The sequence below is a fragment of the Oryctolagus cuniculus genome, chromosome 3 (genome assembly GCF_964237555.1).
Source record: "Oryctolagus cuniculus chromosome 3, mOryCun1.1, whole genome shotgun sequence".
In the NCBI taxonomy this organism is placed as follows: Eukaryota; Metazoa; Chordata; class Mammalia; order Lagomorpha; family Leporidae; genus Oryctolagus; species Oryctolagus cuniculus.
The window spans coordinates 52,039,615-52,061,300 of record NC_091434.1 but is presented as its reverse complement, the minus strand read 5'-3'; the positions used below and the strand labels follow the sequence as shown (position 1 = coordinate 52,061,300).

At 38.3% G+C, this 21,686-nt stretch overlaps 1 protein-coding gene across 9 annotated transcripts in view; it reads left to right on the top strand.

Annotated features, from left to right (window-relative positions):
- Nucleotides 1–21,686, top strand: part of GULP1 (GULP PTB domain containing engulfment adaptor 1) — a 311,569-nt gene that overhangs the window by 73,152 nt on the left and 216,731 nt on the right. For 2 of the 9 annotated variants that reach the window (XM_070070493.1, XM_070070490.1), the window contains exon 1: nt 21,070–21,132. The exons of the other annotated variants lie outside the window; for them this stretch is intronic. The gene's annotated coding sequence lies outside the window, so the exon portion shown is untranslated. Of the gene's footprint in view, nt 1–21,069; nt 21,133–21,686 lie in introns of those variants that run through there. 9 annotated transcript variants of the gene reach the window in all.

Below are 21,686 nucleotides of genomic sequence, written 5' to 3'. Positions count from 1 at the left end.
AACTACCTTACAAATATGACAGCTGTGGCTTTGTGAAAAGATATCAGCTTGCTTCTTTTAGTACATTTCTTTTAACTCTCCCCATCCTTTGGGTTGTGGTAATCATCCAGCCCTGCTTACCAAAGATAACCTGAGTTTGTAGCAGTTATCTTGGCACCTTGACCACTGACCAGTTAGCTTTCTTTTCATCCTCAGGTGTGCCTCAAATTGCATGATATATAGCACTGAAACCTCTGATAGTTAAATTTATATGAAAAGTTCAGGGGCCACAAGGTGCCTAGACAGCAGGTCAAACATTATTCTGGGTATGATGTTTGGTTATTTCTGGATAAAATTAATATTTGAATTGGTAAACTGAATAAAGCAGATTACCTTCTCTCAGATGGGTACAGGTCATGTAATGATTTGGAAGCCTAAATAGAACAGAAAGGCTGAGGAAGAGGAAATTCCTTCTGGCTAGGCCTCTTGAGCTGCAACATTGACCTCTTAAAGATGTTGGACTTGGACTGAAACATCTGTTCTTCTTGATCCTGGAGTCTGCAAGATTTTGGACTGGAAGTTACTCCATTGTCTCTCTTGGTTCTCAGGCTTTTTACTTAAGCTGAAACTATATTATCAGCTCTATGGGGTTTTCAGCTTGTTGATTCTAGATCAGGGAATTTTAGCCTTTTTTGGCCTAGGGCCTTTTGGATATTTATAACATCATTTGTGACCCATACAAAATTATCAACTTAAAAATTAGCCTGCTACAAGTCCAACCTGTAGCTGTCTTGGCAGGGCCAGAACAAATGATCTTAAGACTATGATATGGGACTCAGGTATGTTAACTGCTAAGCCAAACACATACCCAAAGATCTTGGGACTTTTTAGCCTCATAGTTACATGAACCCATTTGTTATTATTAATTAACTAATTCTCTCACTCTCTCTCTCTCTCTCTGTATACACACACACACCCACATGCACCCTGACACACACACTATAGGGATGGTGGAATGTGTTACTATTGTGACTCATTAATCTTTTATGCTGATACAATGAATTCTTCAAAAATAAGCTAATAGCTTGTTTCAGTTTCTCTTCTGTGAAATGGTAGTAATATTAGTAATAACTCAGATATCTATTGTCAGAAATAGAATGAGTACATTTGTAAAGAACACAAAACAATGTCTGGACTCCATTTTTATCTATGTTATAAATAAGGACTGGGCTTTTGGGGCTGATGCTGTGGTGTGGCGGGTGGAGCCGCTGCCTGCAGTGCCTGCATCCCATATGGGCACGGGCTCCAGTCCTGGCTGCTCCACTTCTGCTCTTGCTCTCTGCTATGACCTCAGAAAGTAGTAGAAGATGGCCCAAGTCCTTGGGCCCCTGCACCCTGTGGGAGACCTGGAAGGAGCTCCTGGCTCCAGGCTTCAGATCAGTGAGGCTCTGGCATTGTGGCTATTTGGGGAGTGGGCCAGCAGATGAAAGACCTCTCTGTCTCTCTGCCTCTGCCTCTCTGTAGCTCTGCCTTTAAAATAAATGAATAATCTTTTTTTTAAGAACTAGGCTTTCAAAATGTGGACAGTTTAGTCGAAATCATCTTCAATATTGGAAATAGCTCCCAGTACACAGGAGTACTTATATGTAGAAAATAATGTATTTTTGTCTTAATTATAAAGACTTAACTGTCAATAACCAACACATATTTTGAGCACTTTTACACAGAGAATATTTTGAAGAAGTACAAAGGGATTTTAAGAAGCTTATTCCCTCAAGGTGTTTATACGTCCCCATCTAATTATAGAAACATTTTTTTCCAGGTCCACGGGATGTGGCAATGAGAAGTTGATGTTTAATAGAAACAGAGTTTTGGTTTTGCAGGATAAAAATTGTTCTGGAGATTGGTTGTATAACAAGGTGGATTTGCTTAACATAACTGGACTGAGAGTTAAAAATTATTAAGATGATACATATTATGCTATGTTTTTTAACCACAATAAAAATCAAAACAAAGATGGAGCACATTATTTCAGTCTTAAGAAATCAAACAGTTCATCCAAGCATTAATTTGTGAAGCTAACAGGATGCACAGGAATGAACATCCCAAGAATTAGGAAATTATCAGAGATGAAAACTTCACCTGTAAAAAGAGAACCGAGACACATAATCCTTCCTGCCACTTCCCCCACTTTAAAAACTGAATAAAAAACTGACGTAAGTGACTTATGAACAAAAACAAAAAAGGCAAGCACTTGATAAAATAAATCATAGTACAAACAGTACACTTTGTTTGAAATTCACTTGTGAAAGACCCTTTTCTACTCTGTGAGAATGCCAAACCTGTGTTAAAAGTAGGTCGTATTTCTATCTTTTTCGTTGATGTGTGTAAAGTTTCTTTTCCTTTCCTTTTCTTTCTCCTCCTCCCCCTCTGTTCCTCCTTCCTTGTCTTTCCTTTTGTCAGAATAGCCAGTCAAACTTGGATTTGTGAGAGGCCCTATACTATGTTTTTGTGAGATTCTCTTAGGTTAGTTAGCTAACCAATGAAGTTTGTGTGATGATAAAAAGTGAGAAGGATTCTGAGAATTGTGGGCCATGCCTTTGTAAAGCATTATCATGGCTCATTAGTATAGCAGGGCATGATGAGGCTAGTAGGATATTCCCTAAGGAATTTTTGTCAGTGGCTGTTTTACCAAGGTATGGTATTATCATCACTGCACTTAACAATTTATTTTCAATGTATTTATTTATATGCTTAAAATCACAAGCTATTTTTAAATTCTTTTGATCCATTTTACCGGGCAATCTCTGTGTGTGTTTGTGTGTATGTAAAGCTATGATGCCAAAATGAGTTAGCTATTGGGTTTATATTTCACACATGATTCTATGAGAAACTCAGGCACATATTGAATCCTGCAGGTTTGGGGAATGAAAACTAAAACATGTTAAGTCAAATTTCAATGAAAGAAGCACATGGAAGGAGTTCACCCTGCAGATATTTTATAGTTTACTTAAACAGTAATAAAAACTAAGGAAAATATTTAGACACTCATAAATTCACATCAGCTTGTTGCTGAAGTAACAATAGATGCTAAATAGTAATTCTTAACATACTGGCATTATAGGGCCTTTTGAGGATATTGAAAAATATGTCTGTATACACATCTAGTGTTGCATACAATTGTAGGCCATCTCAGGACTTCTTGTGTAGCCTGTGAGCCACTTGGACCAGAAAACCTTCCACACTAAAAAAAGAAGAGATAATAGAATGAAGACTTTGTCAGGGATTCAGATAAGTCCTTTTCTGGGCAATGTAAAATAAATAAATTGCTTTCAATGATGATTTTTTAAAAGATTTGTCTTTAGAAAATATTAATTAAAAATGTTAACACATGTTAATATTTGTGTTGTTTTTAAGAAGGCAAACTACTATTATAAATCCATGATTAGAAATAGGCATTTGACTAGTTTGTATATTGGCATATAGTTTGGGTACTATTTTGGTGGTCAGTTACATTCCTGGATTGTATTTCAGGCAGGTTAGCACTGTGAAGAACCAAGCAAGAGAACAAACAAATTAGACATAAAAAAGTATTGCGTTCTGTACATATTTTTCCCTTTTGTAGATGTGGCTTAGGATACATATGAGGAAATTTTAAAAAGTTTATAAAAATGAAACTAAAAGAAACTCTACATTTTTTCATAATACACATCTTCCATGAACATTTTGAAGACTCTTTACATTTGTTAGTTAACAATGACAGCATACACTTTATGGTCAAGCAAAAAGCAAAGGCAGAGACAACAACAAAAAACAAAAATTGTAATATATATGAATGAGCCGGCGCCGCGGCTCACTAGGCTAATCCTCCGCCTGCGGCGCCAGCACACCGGGTTCTAGTCCTGGTCGGGGCGCCGGGTTCTGTCCTGGTTGCCCCTCTTCCAGGTCAGCTCTCTGCTGTGGCCTGGAGTGCAGTGTAGGATGGCCCAAGTCCCTGGGCCCTTCACCCCATGGGAGACCAGGATAAGCACCTGGCTCCTGGCTTCCGATCAGCACGGTACACCAGCCGCAGCGCGCCATTGGAGGGTGAACCAACAGCAAAGGAAGACCTTTGTCTCTCTCGCTCACTGTCCACTCTGCCTGTCAAAAGAAAAAAAAAAAGTGTATATATATATATATATATGTATATATAGGAATGAAATTGATGTCAGAAATCTACCAACAACAGATGCTGGCGAGGATGTGGGGAAAAAGGGACACTAACCCACTGTTGGTGGGAATGCAAACTGGTCAAGCCACTATGGAAGTCAGTCTGGAGATTCCTCAGAAACCTGAAGATAACCCTACCGTTCGACCCAGCCATCCCACTCCTTGGAATCTACCCAAAGGAATTTAAATTGGCAAACAAAAAAGCGGTCTGCAGCCTAATGTTTATTGCAGCTCAATTCACAATAGCTAAGACCTGGAACCAACCTAAATGCCCATCAACGGTAGACTGGATAAAGAAATTATGGGATATGTACTCTTTAGAATACTATACCGCAGTAAGAAACAACGAAATCCAGTCATTTGCAACAAAATGGAGGAATCTGGAACACATCATGCTGAGTGAAATAAGCCAGTCCCAAAGGGACAAATACCATATGTTCTCCCTGATCGATGACAACTGACTGAACACCAAAAAGGAAACCTGTTGAAGTGGAATGGACACTATGGGAAACGGTGACTTGATCAGCATAGCCCTGACTGTTAATGAACAACTTAATACATTATCCCTCTTAGTAGTTTTTTTGTCTGTTCTACTTAATAGGACTGGTTTAATTCTGTAATTAATACACAGTTATTCTTAAGTGTTGAAATTTAACTGAAATGTGATCCCTGTTAAACATAAGAGTAGGAATAAGAGAGGGAAGAGATATATAATTTGGGACATGCTCAAGCTGACTTGCCCCAAATGGTAGAGTTAGAAACATACCAGGGGACTCCAATTTAATCCCATCAAGGTGGCATGTACCAATGCCATCTCACTAGTCCAAGTGATCAATTTCAGTTCACAATTGATCATAATGAAAGGACTAAGAGTCAAAGGGAGCACATAAGCAAGTCTAGTACCTGCTAACACTAACCGATAGAATAAATAAAGGGGAGAGTGAACCAACATGGGAAGTGAGATACTCAGCAGACTCATAGAATGGCAGATGTCCTAAATAGCACTCTGGCCTCAGAATCAGCCCTAAAGGCATTCAGATCTGGCTGAAAAGCCCATGAGAGTATTTCAGGCATGGAAAGCCAAGACACTCTGGCAAAAGATCTCGGTGAGTGAGATCTCAGTGGAAAGAACAGGTCTTCAAAGAAGGAGGTACCTTTCTCTGAAGGGAGGAGAGAACCTCCACTTTGGCTATGACCTTGTCTAAACAAGATAAGAATCGGAGAACTCAGAGGGCTTCCATAGCCTTGGAAACTCATGACTGGAGCATAGGGAGATTACTGATGCCATAGACAGGAGTGTCAATTGGTAAAGTCAACAACAGGAGTCACTGTGCACTCACTCCTCATGTAGGATCTCTGTCCTTAATGTGCTGTGCATTGAGATTTAATGCTATAACGAGTACTCAAATAATATATTTCACTTTGTGTTTCTATGGGGGTGCAAACTGTTGAAATCTTTACTTAATGCATACTAAACTGATCCTCTGTAAAAAAAAAAAAAAAAAAAAAAAAAAAAAAAAAGAAAGAAAAGAAAAGAAAAGAAACTATCAACTCCCAACTTGACTCTCACTGGGATTAAACATGACAATAGGTCTGATCTGATTTCATCATCATTAAAAAAAAATCATCTATTATTTTTCACTTTATGTTTCTGTGTGGGAGCAAACTGTTGAAATCCTTACTTAATGTATACTAAGCTGATCTTCTGTATATTAAGATAATCGAAAATGAATCTTGATGTGAATGGAAGGGGAGAGGGAGTGGGAAAGGGGAGGGTTGTGAGTGGGAGGGACGGTATGGGGGGGAAGCCATAGTAATCCATTATTCGTACTTTGGAAACGTGTATTCATTAAATAAAAGTTAAAAAAAAAAAGATTTGATTATTTTTATACCCATTGTCTTTATATTAAAAAATACAAAAAGAAAAAAAAAAGAAAAGAAACAACCAAGGAAAGCAATTTTGTCATTGAAGTAAGAGGTAAGAAACTAAGTGGGATTGATCCTGTGAGTCATTAGGTTGGGCCACTGATTATGGTGTCAGCATCCCTTGTTGGAGAGCTGGATCAAGTCCCAGCTGCTTCTCTTCCAATCCAGCTTCCTACTGGTGTGCCTGCAAGGGCAGTGGAGGCTAGCCCAAGTGCTTGGGCACCCTGCCATCCACATGGGAGACCATGTGACTCCTGGGTCCTGGCTTTGTCCTGCCCTAGTTCCAGCTTCTATGGCTATTTGGAGAGTGACCCAGCAGATGAAAGATCTCTGTCTCTCTCTTTCTGCCTTTCAAATAAATAATAAGTCTTTAAGAAACTAAGAAAAACCTAATTACTAACCCAAATTTTAATTATTGAAGAAAAGATTAGTAATTTCTTTCTCATTATATTCCTGGCAGAGTTAATTCTTAAAGAAATAAGATGATAAATGTAATAAAACAGATATTAATGGATGAAATTGAAAACTGAACCAGCAAGTTTGCCTGATTACCCAAAAATAATTTTTCACTGAAAACTGAATTTATGACTAATAATTATTAGTTAATATTTTTGGAAATGATTGGAAAAGGATCCTAAATAAGTCTCGAAGAAAAGCTATGAAAATTAAAAGAAGCAAAACGGATGTGTATATATGTCACATGGTGCTTTTGTAATATTGTCTTGTTTCCTTAAAACATTGTTGAATATAAAAGGCTATTTTGTCATGAGAAATCTAAAAATATTGGCATAAGATTTGCACAGTATAAGATGGCCTAATTCTTGCATGATATTTTTATATGAAGAAAATTAAGTAAAGTAAACATTTTCAAATGCAAATTGAGACCATATGTCGTAATATCTATTAATTAACTAAAAGCATCAATATTAGTCATGCATTTCTAATCAGAAAAATTAAGTAAGTGGTACCTTAAAATTAAGTAAACAATTTAGCATCTTTTATAGTGGAAAATGAACTCATTCCTTGGCTTCTGGATTCTTTTTTGGAAGTGAAGAGAACTAAAATTTTCTTTTTTTTTAGAAGTATTTATTTATTTAAAAGGCATAGCAAGAGAGGACAGACACACACAGAAAGAGAGAGAGAGAGAGAGAGAGAGAGAGAGAAAGAGCGCACTTCTATCCTCTGGTTCACTCCCCTAAGGGCAGCAACAGCCAGGTCTAGACCAGGTTGACTCCAGGATCCAGGAACTCCATTCTGGTCTCCCAAATGGGTGGCAGGGCCCCAAATACTTGGGCCATCTGTTGCTGCCTTTCAAGGTGCATCAGCAGGAGCTGGAATGGAATCAGAGAAGCCACAACTCAAACCAGCACTCAGATATAGAATGCCAGTGTTACATGCGACAGCTTAACCACAATACTGGGCCCTTTTTTTGATTTTTGCAATGGTAAAGAAGTATTGGATGGTGTATCAGTTACAATTTTCTTCACAGATAAACTTATTTTAAATTGGATTTGTGTGATAAATACATAAAATTTTCAGATGTTTTAAAGTATTTGCCAGCTATTATGTGTCTACCTTGCTTTCATATATTTAGTTTTAACATTAAGTTATCATTTCAACAGATTTGTATTGAGTTATAGCATATACCAGGCATTATAGTGACTACTGAAGATACAGTGGTGGTAAAACAGATATAGTTGCTTATAATTATTTAGACTCCAGAGTGATATATGCTATGAAAGAAAAAAATGGTGCTGTTTGATTATGCTCAATTGGTCTTAAATGAGACTAAAAACACTGAGATAGCATTCTATACCAATTCAACTGCCTACCTATGCCAAACTTTTGGGATGTTTTTTTCCTCTAGCTTTACTGAGTATACTTCCTGTTGTCATATTTGCTTCATGTTTCTAAATCTTGTAAATCAACCTTTGATTATACTGTGAACAAATTTATCCCACCCCAAAATTTTATCCTTTTATTGTTTTGAATAACACAGTGGTTTACCAGCTATAGATGTAAGAGTAGGATGAATTCTATTTAAAAATTATGTTGATTTAATATTAACTTTAACTTTTCTGAAGAGAAAGGAGTTGATAATCCCAAAATAATTGAGTATTCTTTATCCTTATCATAGTCATAGAAGTTAAATTCTTTGTGCTTCAGTTTGAAGAAGCAATACTATTGGTTCTGGAAAACTGAACTCAATTTTGAGATGTTGCTTATGCATTAGCAAACCTCAGGAATTGTGCAAGGAAATATATCAGAGTTACCATCACAAAAAGAGAAAGAAAATAGATTTTTAAAGAGCTTGGAAATTAGCTAAAAGTAATGACCTTTAGTGTTTGTTTTATGATTGTTTTGTATTGTGTGACCATAGTTGCTTTAGTTGCTTTAAAAAAAATCTTGATTCCCAAGACTTGTTGACATCTTGTAACATGATGTAAACTCGTTGATGCTGGAAATTTTTCTGTCCCCATTGGCAGTATGCTTTGCTGCCTCACGGGTTCCCGTTCTCTTTGACTGACATCTTGCAGTTAGCCCCTCATTGGTGTACTTTTCTGATTCTACCTACCTCAGATTCTCTGGTTGTGATCCTATAAACCGTGTCACTCATGACTAAAAAGAATGCATTATGAACAAAACAGGTTTCTTTTTTATTCCTAACTGCTAATAATTTTCAAGTAGAAAGATGTTCAAGCTTGAACATCATAATCCCAAAAGTCTACTTTTTTTTTTTAAATATCTTGTAAAGACTCCTAATTAAGCACCATGGACTACCACATGTTTTCTTCTAAAAGTGATTTTCAAGCAATTAAAATTTCCTCTGCTAGCTGAAAACTTCTAGAATTACTCCAAGCTTATATCACTTTTTCTGGCATCAAATCTTGAATGTATCCGATTGTGGAAAGCCCTTTGGCACTAAGAACTGCTTCAATCTGTGAAACTGTTATTCCGATTTCCTAAGAGGAAGGCAAATTTAAGTATTAATATGGACTAAGTGATGAAGATCTTTGGGGTTATGTCAGAGTGTGAACAGTGTTTGACCCCTATAGCCTTGACAGTGTTCTTGTTTGGCAAGATGCTTGGATGAGGAGATTAAGTGGAAACTATTTAACTGCTGTTTATGGAAAAATAGAAAGGTATTACATGCTTCCTTGAATGTGGAGTAATAAAGCATAAACTGCTTTCTAGATATTTTATTGTGGAAGTTGGTATTTAATTTTATTATCTGATTTAAAAAATTGAAAATGAATTATCCCAAATAATATTTTTTATTTTAATACATCATAAATAGTTTAGTTACCATATAATTATAGGGTATAATTATTCAGTGCAACTATGGACTATGGCTGTGCTTTTATGGTGATATAAACCCGAAAACTTAATTATTTTCCCCCAATTAATGAGCAATTTGAAATTCTTTGCCTTTCTAAAATGTCACTGCACTGGCAATACTGGGCAGATGACAATTACAGGGATCTTGACCATGCTATATGTAATGCTAAATGATAAGTGCAGCATTTGAAATACATTCTACAGTGTTTATGTCTTTTACAGGAAGTATCTTAATTTATGGCAATAATTTATTCACTTGTCTGTCCTACAGTCTATCACTCATTTTCAAGAGAAGCTGATGTCTGCTTCTTACCTCAACCTGTTTAAATTAGAATCTCTTGTCAATGTAAAGTGATTTAGCTAGGTAAAAACTTAGGAAAAGGCCTCATGTAAAGACCCCAAGGCAGTAATGACCCTGCCTTATTTGAGGGGCCACAAGAAAACTTCCATGGCTGGAACTGGAAGGAAATGTCCACAGGCCAAATAGGGTTTATAGGTCTGTGTGTGTGGAAACCCTCAAATAGTTTTGTTAATGGAAATAATGTGACCTTATTTTCATAAAAAGCTCATTGTGACTTTAACATCATTATGGAAAATGTTCTCAGATATTACATATTTGATGTTTGATGTGATTTGTCAGATGTTCACACATAAAGCAAACCGAGGTAATTCTTTTTTGCAGATTAATCATAAAAGAAAAATGTATTGGGGGAAAATTGACACTTATTTGCAGAACTTTTAATCACCTGGCTTGCAAAGCAACTTAGTGCTCATCATGCCTTTGATGGATATGATGATTATCTTGATCTACTGGGAGGTATATTTCTTTTAGGAAATATACATGTTGTTTATGTTCAGAACTTTTTTTCCTTAATTCGAAGGGACTGTGTACAAAATCCAGATTGTTCATCCTTCGAAATTTAATTCTATTTTCTTCTTAATGATAAACTGTTCTTTGAAAATATTGACATACATTGTCAGCTTAACTATAAAGAAGAATTTATTTCATGATATCTTTATGAAACTGATTTCATGTGCTTGTGTCATATCCCTCCACATTTTAGTCAACAGTCATTTGTAGTAATCAACTCATTTTATAGAAATAAAACTGTTAATGATGAAGCCATCTACTACTCATTATTTCTGTGAGATCATTATGAACACAGCTCTGGAGACATCTCCATGAAAATGTGTTTTCTTGGTGAAATAAAATAAGGAACCATGTTAATATTAGACTTTTTGAGCTTCAAAATATACATTAAAATATGCATAAACATGATAAATACTTCTATCAAAATGTTCAGATGTACATATCTGAGTGTTTTCTATAGGTATTTGGCTATAAAGCCCCTTTGAGTATGTGTGTGTGTCTCTCTGTGTGTAAAATACCTCTTACATTTCATAGAACTAGAATTTGTTTTCAGTGGTATATGCATATATAACTGACTTTTATTTCTGCAAGTGGCATTATGTTGGTTTACTCACCTGCAAATGTTTATAAACAAAGCAAAATATTGGAAGACTTATGATTCTTTTGTACACTAAGCAGATGTGTAATTTATTGCTTTTTGGTGCCTGTGGGGCTTATGGACCTTTTAGTGCTTTGTTGCTTCTTTTTCTAAATTCTTAAATTTAAATTCACAGATGACTCTAGGCCTTTTTGCAAAAAGAGTAAATACAACCCTCTTGGCACTGCTTCAGGATGTTAGATGGTCTTTTCTCTTTCACAAGCCTGTGGACACTTAGAGGCATGGATTCTTTCCATCTTCTGTCTCTGTTATCTGAAGAAGGCTGATAGTACTGGCCAAGAGAGCAGAAAATCCTTTGAGCTTTTTAGTGTGTACACCATGGCTTTTTACCTCTGAATATATGACAGAACATTTAGAAAGCTATCACCTCTTGCTTGCCATCAGAGAAGCAAAACAGAATACAGAAAAAGAGACAGGTACTTAATAAGAGATGGGTTCTAATTTCAAAAAAAATAAAACAAAGGAAAAAAACATGGGAGCTGTAAAGACAGGTGGATGAAATAGATGCCAAAGTGATTTGAGAATTCTTCCTGCTTTTAATGTTCCAGGAGCCAGGGAAATACTACATTTTGAAGGCCTGTCCCTTTTCCAATCTTAAATATATTTTCTATTAACATCATTACCTACTGTTTCTTCTCAGAGACATTATTTTTGTGTTATGCTTGTGAGAACTTGGAATTATTATTGAATTGTCTTTGATATCTTTAAGAGCTCATTTTTATACCTTTGAACAGTTATATCATGTGTGTGACGTTTTTAGTTTATAGATAGTAGCTCAGTCCATGTGTGGATTTGTGGATGCTTTGCAAGAACTCTGTGCTCCTTGAATCCAGCGGACAGGAACCATTGAGAGGAATGGGTAGACACTGGGTCACGGTTGTGTGGAGTTGAGTTCATGCGCGTGCAGGGATGCAGTTATAGAGGAATGTACAATTTATTCTGAAAATTCCAAGAAAGCATTGAAGGATGGCTAATGGGTGGGTGGCAGAAACAATACAACTGATTTTATGATTTGTCATTGTTGAGGAATAGAGCAAAAACTGGGGAAAAATGTAAATAAGGAGAGCTAGCACAGTTTTAAAGGCAGATGGTTGCTGATGTCCAAAAGTGAGAATGGAGAAGAAGGAATAGATTCTAGCACTGTTTTGGAAGCAAAATACACACATTGTGATGACAGGATATAGGGAGTTGAGTGAAAGGCAGATGCATGGTATAACTTGAAGAGCTGACAGCATTTGCAAGGTGAGAAATTTGAAAGAGGAGCAGCTTTGGTTGTCATGAAAATATGAGCTCATTTGAATGTGTGCAACAGTGGTAGCCTTGGGAGCTGCCCAGAGGCTGTGCTTTATACTAACCATACTTCACGTGTTTGTGCTAATATGGAATTTTACAAGGTATGTTTAAAATCTTCAGTAACTATGCAGTGAGCTCTATGTATGCTATTGGTACTTTTGTTATCCATAGTGTCTTTCTAACTTGCCAACTTCCCCGTGTGCTGCTCAATAGAATCATTTCTTACAGTCAATCATTCTTAATCATCCTGTTCACAGTGCCCAAGAAATAGAGATTGCCTGCAAATCCCAGGGCAGTCACATTGACTTTCCACGTGTAGATTTTTAAAAAAGATTTATTTATTTATCTGAAAGTCAGAGTTACAAAGGGAGCAGGAAAGACAGAGAGAGACACAGAGAGATCTTCTATGTGCTGTTTACTCCCCAGAAGGCTGCAATGGTCACTGCTGGATCAAGCTGAAGCCAGGAGCCAGGAACCTCTTCAGAGTCTCCCATGTGGGTGGCAGGGGTCCAAACATTTGGGCCATCTTCTGCTGCTTACCCAGGCCATTAGCAGGGAGCTGGTTTGGAAGTGGAGCATCCAGGCCATGAACAAGTGCCTGCATGTGATGCCAGTCACAGGCAAGTGGCTTTATCCAGTATGGCACAGTGCCTGCCCTCCAGGTGTGGATTTGGGTGTTACATAGAGGAGTGCCCTCTGAAACCACTTGCTGATACTCAGCTCTACAAGGATTGCTTTCTAGTGCAGGGATGTCTGTGGAGAGAATTCACAGTAGAAAGTGAAGATTTCTAATTCCAAGCAGCATGTTCCGAGTGTGAGGTTCATGGTACCAGTCCCTCAGCATCTGCATCTGTGCTCTGATGAACGCCACTAACTCGAAATGTCCAGGACAATACAGAGAGGGGGCTATAAGGCACGTTGTTGCTGAAAGAGAGCATTGTCACCTCGTCACTTCACCTCCTTCCTCTTTCCCTTTCTCTGGTAAGGTAGAAACGAAGCATTACCTCATAAAGTTTGTGGTTTTCTACACGAAGGGGAGATGAGAATATCATTCTGAATAGCATCCTTAGTTTATGTTACTATATTACAATACAGAGCATCCGTTTTTTTTTTTTTTTTTTTTTTTGACAGGCAGAGTTAGTGAGAGAGAGAGAGACAGAGAGAAAGCTCTTCCTTCCGTTGGTTCACCCCCCAAATGGCTGCTACGGCCGGCGCACTGCGCTGATCCGAAGCCAGGAGCCAGGTGCTTCCTCCTGGTCTCCCATGTGGGTGCAGGACTCAAGCACTTGGGCCCTCCTCCACTGCCCCCCTGGGCCACAGCAGAGAGGTGGCCTGGAAGAGGAGCAACTGGGACAGAGCCGGCGCCCCAACCTGGACTAGAACCCGGAGTACTGGCACCGCAGGTAGAGGATTAGCCTAGTGAGCTGCGGTGCCGGCCCAGAGCATCAGATTTAATCTCCCTTACTGTAGTGGTTGGTAACATTTGAATGACTACAGTCAATGATCTATGTTGCAGAGGTGGCTGATGCAAGTTTTAAATATTGCTCTTTACATCTGTACCAGTGGGCTAATTGGCATAAAGTATTCGAAATATTTTCCTCTGGTGAAACAAATGGGGTTCATGAGATGCACCTGGCTGGAAATACCAACTAGAAGCCTCTGCCTTGTGTGCTAGGCTGAAAAGCCATGTAGTCATACACTTTTCTTTTGTCCATTCTTTGCTGTTGGTTTTAGATCTATATGAGAGGAAGAGAGCGAGAGTGAGAGAGCTAGTCCACCTTCAGGTGCACTCTCCAAATGCAAGCCCTGCAATAGTTTAGGTTGGTGGGTCCAGACCAAAGATAGAAGCCAGGAACAAAATCCAAGTCTCTCATGTGGATGGCAGATACCCAAGTCCTTGAGCCATTACCTGCTACCTCCTAGAGTCTGCATTCAATGGAAGCTGGAGCTGAGCATCAGAGCCAGGAATCAAACCCAGGTATTCTGATATGGAGTGTGAGAATCCCAACCAGTGTCATAACTGCTAGGTCAGATGACCTATTCTAGAATCTTTTACCAGATCCATTGAGAAGGTTATTTGATTTTCTTGAGGGGATAATGTTTTATTTACTTTAGAGATAGTCTTCCATTCAAGGGCCTTTTGTAGTATATAGAAGAACAGATGAAGTATTTCACAGATTTTATTGGAACAGTACACATGTGTACTGTTTTGTGCCTACTAGCTAATAAATGTTTTCTCATGTGACAGAATTTTATTTTTTGCCTTTTTTTTTGTGGTAGAATATGCCAGAAGGTGAGATTGTTAATTAGGACTCGAACATTTTAGGGAGCTACCAATATTTACTAAAAGAAACGTGGTCATTTTTGAATGAGCATTGGTTTAGGTGCTGCTGCAGGTTCACTGGGAAGAAATATCAGCAGAATTTCCCAGTGGTTCCTGTACTTTAAACAGGAGTGAGTTAGGGGAAGGCATGGTGTCAAAGATAGCATGGTATGGGTTCTCTAGTTTCTTATGGGCCTCACCAGGCCTCGGAGCAAAGTGCAACAGGCTTCAGGTTTGAGAAGGAAGCTAATTCTCTCTGTCTCCAGGGAGTCTTCTTCCTAAATTACAGGGCCTGTGGAGATTGTGCACCAGAGATGAGGCAAAGGGAGCAGCACCGCTTCTGGGATCTCTGATATCGGAAGAACATTACGGGAATGTCATAGGGACACTGGGAGACCACTAATGGGCTGCAGAAAAGAGCCAGTGTGATGTCACCTGGGCAGAACTAGAGAGAAAGCAAATGATCAGAACATAAGCAGGTGAGTTTTGCCCTAATGCCAGCGCTAGAACAAGTGATGGTGGCAATAGCAAAGTCCACCAGGGAAAGAAATGATCATGGCCCACTACTCATCATTCCTGTTCAACTGAGGGATATTCACCAGATGAGCCAACTTTCTGCCACACTTCTAGCAACCAGAGCAGACTAACCAAGAAAGAAGGCCTAGGAGAAGGGGCCAAAGGAGAGCTTGGAAAGGAGGTAAGGAAGCTCCAAAATAGCAATTTTACATGTAACGGTGACTGGAATTCAAAACAAGAAAAAAACAAAAACATTAATACCCAACAAGAACAAATAAAACCACGAAGCAATGTATACAGTGATATCACTGGACCAAGAATACTAGAATGGAAGAAATATTTAACTTAGAAAGATTGAGGGTATGAAGTTCATTACTTTATGTACAAGTTCAAGGCAGAAAACAAACTGCATGTTTGCACATACTTGAGTATTTTTTTTTTTTTGACAGGCAGAGTGGACAGTGAGAGAGAGAGAGACAGAGAGAAAGGTCTTCCTTTGCCATTGGTTCACCCTCCAATGGCTACTGCGGCCGGCGCACCGTGCTGATCCGATGGCAGGAGCCAGGTACTTATCCTGGTCTCCCATGGGGTGCAGGGCCCAAGGACTTGGGCCATCCTCCACTGCACTCCCTGGCCACAGCAGAGAGCTGGCCTGGAAGAGGGGCAGCCGGGACAGAATCTGGCGCCCCAACCGGGACTAGAACCCGGTGTGCCGACACCGCAAGGCGGAGGATTAGCCTTGTGAGCCGCGGCACCAGCCGCACATACTTGAGTATTAACTGTGTGTATTTCTGACTTAACTGCCCAAGTGTCCATAGTGCATCTGAACAAGTTCTGTTTTGTTTCTTCATTGCCTTTTGATCCACCAGCATTTTTGAGTGTCTCTGTTTCCAATTTCATGGACTTTTCTTTGTCGTTTAGTTTTATCTACTTAGTAGGGTAATTGCCTATTTCTTAAAGCCCTGCTCCTTCCACCAAGAAAATGTGGTGTAAGTTCCTTAGTTGTTATTTTGGCATAACAATCTAGACACTTTCTCTACATAAGATAATAGATATAAGCTCACATATATTTCTTTGTTGTAGTTACAAATGGTCATTGGTGTTATTGGAATGTGCAGTTAAATTTCTAGTTTATTTATGCAGATATAAATCCCTTGCAGGTGAAGAAACACTTGTTCATTGTTGTATCACTGTTGAATTGACTTATCTCTGAAATTCAATAAGCATTGACTAAGTGAATACATTTTAGTTACTAGAATGATATTCCACCGTTTCTAATTTTCCTCTTATCTTTTTCCATGTTTATGTGGCCTGACCAGGAAGGACAGAAGAGCAGGTCAGGTGCTGGTGATGTTGTCCTAGCTTCAAGGCAAGGAGTTGAGTTCCTGGGCCTGGACAGAAGCATCATGTTCAAGCTTACCTTAGACTACCTCTAGGCACATTGAAGGAAATAGATTAGCTCTCTCTAGGAGTTCAGTCTGAAGCAACAGGGAGCATTAGCCTAGGGGTATGACACAGCAGTGGAGAATCAGGTGGTATTTATACATCAATAGGAAAGGCTAGAACAGTTGTTCTTTTTATAATCTACCTAGGCCTTTGCCAGAAAGTGGGGTTTGTTCATCAAGTTCAGTTTCTGGAGGGAGGCTGTGCCAACAGTGTGAAATGATCCTAAGAAGTGAGAAGCAGAGCCCAAGAAAGTCAGGTACATACTGAAGCCCAAGGAGGGATGCACAATTGGGAAAATGAATGCCTACAGAATCTTAACAGAATGGGTACATTTGGTGAGGGAGCAGGCTGAAACTTAGAGCCCAGGCATCAGCGTTGCCCTTCAGCCAGTGAGAAGAGTAGCCAGCGTCATTGAATGAGGAATGGAAAAGCTTAGGTCCCTTCTTTACCCAGAGGGTCAATGCTTGGGAAATCAGATTTTGAAGCCTTGAAATAAGAATGTGGTGATGAGCACATGTGTGACTATTAGCCCACAGCCTTTCTCCATCTTCCTCTTTTCTTCTCTCATGCAACCTTTCTGCTTTCTATTCATTCTTCTTCCTTTCAATCTTCTCTTTTCTTTTTTCTCCTCCTCCTCCCTTCCTCCTAGCAGGAGAATTTGATTGTTTTAAGTCTGGTAAATATTAGGAATCTAACCTTTTATAACATAGGAAAATAACATCAGCAAATAATCTGTGAAAATACCTGGGAGTTCTTTATGTTGAATGATTCATAAAATTTATAAATAAGTGAATTAAGTGAAGACACTTTAGTGTTGAGTTAAAAAAACACACACATAGGGGGCCAGCACTGTGGCGTAGTGGATAAAGCCACTGCCTGCAGTGCCAGCATCCCATATGGGCACTGGTTCTAGTCCTGGCTGCTCCACTTCCCATCCAGCTCTCTGCTATGGCCTGGGAGAGCAGTAGAAGATGGCCCAAGTCCTTGGGGAACCTGCACCCGCGTGTGAGACCTGGAAGAAGCTCCTGGCTTTCGATTGGCACAGCTGCGGCCGTTGCAGCCAATTGGGGTGTGAGCCAGTGGATGGAAGACCTCTCTTTCTCTCTAACTTTCCTCTGTGTAACTCTGACTTTCAAATAAATAATAAAATAAATTAAAAAAACATACACACACAATATTTTCAGCAGAGAGAAAATAAAGAAGCCATAGGTAAATTGTTTGCTTTTTTATTCTTATGAATAAAGAGAAAAGTCAAAGCATAGGTTTGTTTGCCATTTTTTAAAAGTTATTTGAATTAGCTATAAAGGAACAGATATCTGTAAATGAAGAACATATTTTTTTCTTGGCAATTACATTGCTTTCAATGATTTGCGATATATAATGATTTGAGTGGGTTTTTCCCCTCTTATTTGGATTAGAATATATCTTTGAGAGCATATTAATTGAACAAATTTTTTATAGTATTATATATAATGAAGTTTTTGTTCTTGTGTCATTTTAGGAGTGATTTCTCTTATGAGACCAGAAGGCAGAGATGATTTTAGGTGATTTTGATTGCAAGGAAAGAGACTTAGGTTATCTCACTCAGTTAAGTGTAGAGATGAAGCAGACAGGGACTTGGTCACATGTCCACTCCTTTAGAGAATCAAGGAAGAATGGACTAAGATTTAAAAATGTGCAGTAAACACTGCTGCTCTTCTGAGCAGGTTCCCTCTCTGCCCCCTAGTGGCAGAGTTGATTTTCTGCCTTTGGATCCCATCAGGCAGCTTCCTTCTGCTTCCAACACTGTATTCTGGATGGTGTTTTATTTCCTTCTCCTGACTCAATTTCTGATCAATCAGTTACTATTTTTCATGACTTCTGTTGCTTCATAATATCTGCGTATTATCTTCTTCCTGTATATCTTTATTTTCTGCTTCAGCTACCTGGCTTGATTCTTGTATCACATCATCGTTCAGTATCTACAGCATATTTGTGGTTCAAATAATTCATTGTTTCATTTAGGTGGAGCATTTGCACTTGATACCCACATGAACCTTAGATGATGCAGTATTATTTAGCTCAGGTGCTGGCTCTGTTCTCTTCAGAGGGGAAGACTTATGCTGAGTAACAAAGATAGGGTTATCCTTCCAGCAGGCTGAGGACAGGACACGCCTGGATGAGATTTATACACACAGCAGGCATTTTAAAAGCACACAGATGGCCAGTTTGATTACAGTGTGAAGTGACTTTGGCACTTGGAGTAGAGTGGTTGCAGGGCTTACAGTACTTATAAAGTGGACAGGTCTGCTCAGAGTTGCCTTGGTATATTTTTGCTTTGAATGAAGCAACCAGCAGATGAGAATTAGCAATTTCTGGCTTCGATTTTAGGCTTTCTTTGGATCTCATTGTATATTTTATTTATCACCCCCTTATTTGATTAATAAAATTAGTTCCATTTTAACTTTCATTCAATACTGTATGGATTATTTCAACTCAGAGGTGGAACATTAAAATATGTGACTTCTACAGGGAGTTAAGCTTACTTGATAATGTTGATATGTATAAGTATGTATAGCTATTCCAGTTTTAGAAAGCGATAATGATTGCTTGAGAGTGTTATCCCTGTATTTTTTTTCCTACAAAATCCCTGAGCAAGTATTCAGATATTACACAGGTAGGGCTGGCTTGAAGCACAGTGAGAGGACTGTGTGCATGGGATAGTGATTAAGATGCTACTTAGGATATCCATCTCCTACTTTGGAGTGCCTAGGTTTGAGTCCTGGCCCTGCTTCTGTCCCAGACTCCTGTTACTGTGCAACCTGGAAGGCAGTAAATGCCCCAAGCACCTGGATTTCTGTCACCCATGTGGAGGCCTTGATGGAGTTTGGGGCTTCCAGCTTTGGCTTGCCTCAACCCTGGCTATTGAAGGTATTTGGGGGAGTGAATTGGCCAATGAGAAATCTTTCTGTCTTTGTCTTTCTCTCCTCACCCTTTCTTTGTCTCTCTGCCTTTCAAATAAAGAAAAATTGAAAATGCAGAGTTTTTTTGACTATGAGATGAGGTTGCCTGTAAATGCTTTCAAATGTTTGTGCTACTTATGTATGTGCATGCATTTCATTGTTACTTGATTCTTGACAGAGTGGGGCTTGAAGATCTATTGATAAGACTGTTTCCTTTAACCCTCTTTCTAACCAAATGCCTCCAGATATATATTGAACATATACTATGTATCAGGCACAAAGACAGTGACCCAATTTTTAAAAATCCATTTCATATATACAGTAAACCTGTGATTGCTGTACTTACAATTCAGCTGGCAAGATACAAGTAGTTTGAATACTATGGTTTCCTTGATTAGGCAGCGATTTCCATTAATTTATATAAGCATCTGTTAGAGTCTTTCATATTTCATACTGTCTCTGTTTTCTTCTGTAGTAGGTTTTCTTGGTAGGTATTAATAGAAAAAGATGAACTTCATGTTACTTCATTTGGTTATATAAAATTCATAGCTTAGAATAATTTTTTCTTATAGAGCATGTTTTAAGTAAAATGGATGAGAGTTTTTCTTTACCAGTACTATCAATAAAAACCTACAACCTCCTCCCCCACACATACAACATGAAAGCAAATGACAAAGACTACAGAGAATTTTATCATACAAGCTAAGCATGTTATTTTCCAGTTGAAAGAAGGAAATAAAGAGTTAGGATTCCTGAGATGTGATGTTGACTTGATGCTGCTAACTCATCTCTCAGTGTTGATTTTCCCTTTCGTAAAAGACAAAAAATACAACCCTGCCTATGGCACAGGGTAATTTTGAAAATAAAGTGTCTTATCAGTGGAAGCAGTTTTAAAATTAAAAAGAAACCTACAAATACATCATCATCAGGGGCTGACCTAATTTGTATATATAATCACTTAGAAACTAAGAATTAAGTTAGATGCAAGCTCTTAACAGGCTAACATCTATGTTGGGTTTATAATAACCAATTATTATAGTTTATTTATATTTCTTTCTCCTCCACTAGTTTAGAAGCATTTTTTTTTTCATGTGTATTTCCAGTGCACAATATAATGCCCAGTCTTGAGCAGGTTTTTAATAAATGTTCATTGGTTGAATAACATTTGGGAGGAAATGAGGAAGGAACAATCACTATAGTCTAATAATCTGATTACTATAAATTACTTACCTAGCTTTCTGTCATATTGCAGAGAGGCAGATCCATCAAAGAGGTAGCTAGTTGACTGACTCCCTCATGCCTCAAACTATGAGATCAGAAGATTTTTCTTCCTTTCATTTCAAGTTTTTATTTTACTGCAACTAGTTACAACAAAACATAGATAAAGGCATGCGCCTGGCAGTATTGTCCTCCTTAGCTGTATTAAGTGAAGTCTTCATTGTCTTGTCTAGATGATTTGAATGCCTAGCAAGGAGAGGAAAACTGATTTGCCCAGTTTATGTATTCATTAGTTCTCCAGGAATTGATCGGCAATGGCTTAATGCAAGTATTTTCTCTTTATTAACAGGATCAGGACATTGGAAGAATGTTCTCTGATCAGTTACTTCTTTTAACTACTCACAGGTTGAAAGTAAGACATACTTAGTATTATATGATAATCTATTTCATCTGGCTCTGTGTTGAAAAGTTTTTTGAAAGTTTACAGGCTAGTACAGTCCCTGAACACTTCTTGGAAGATGGAATTTTACTTGTAAATGTAACCTTTTCAGCACAAGCCATCATTACTCTTGGAATGTATCTTTTTGGTTGGTAACATGATCTCACATTTGTATAGTACTCACAGTTTGGAAAGTACTTTCATACTTGAATTCTTTTGGAACTATCTTCAGCAGAAAATAGGTATTACTAGCATTATGTTGTGAGTCCTCTACAAGTTATTTTGATCCTAATTTTATGTAATATATTTAATTGTCCGATGAAACTAGGCTCAAGGCTCAATCTTAGTATGTTGACATTTCCACCAGCCTTTGTTCTTCTCATAATATGGTTAACAAAGAAGAGGTTTACTATATCTGCTCTGTATCATTTGGGTCTTGGGTGTTTAAGCTCAAAAAGATAATTGCAATCTCTTTGTTCACAGATAGGAAACCATCTTCATGCATCACAGAATACTTGAAAAGATAT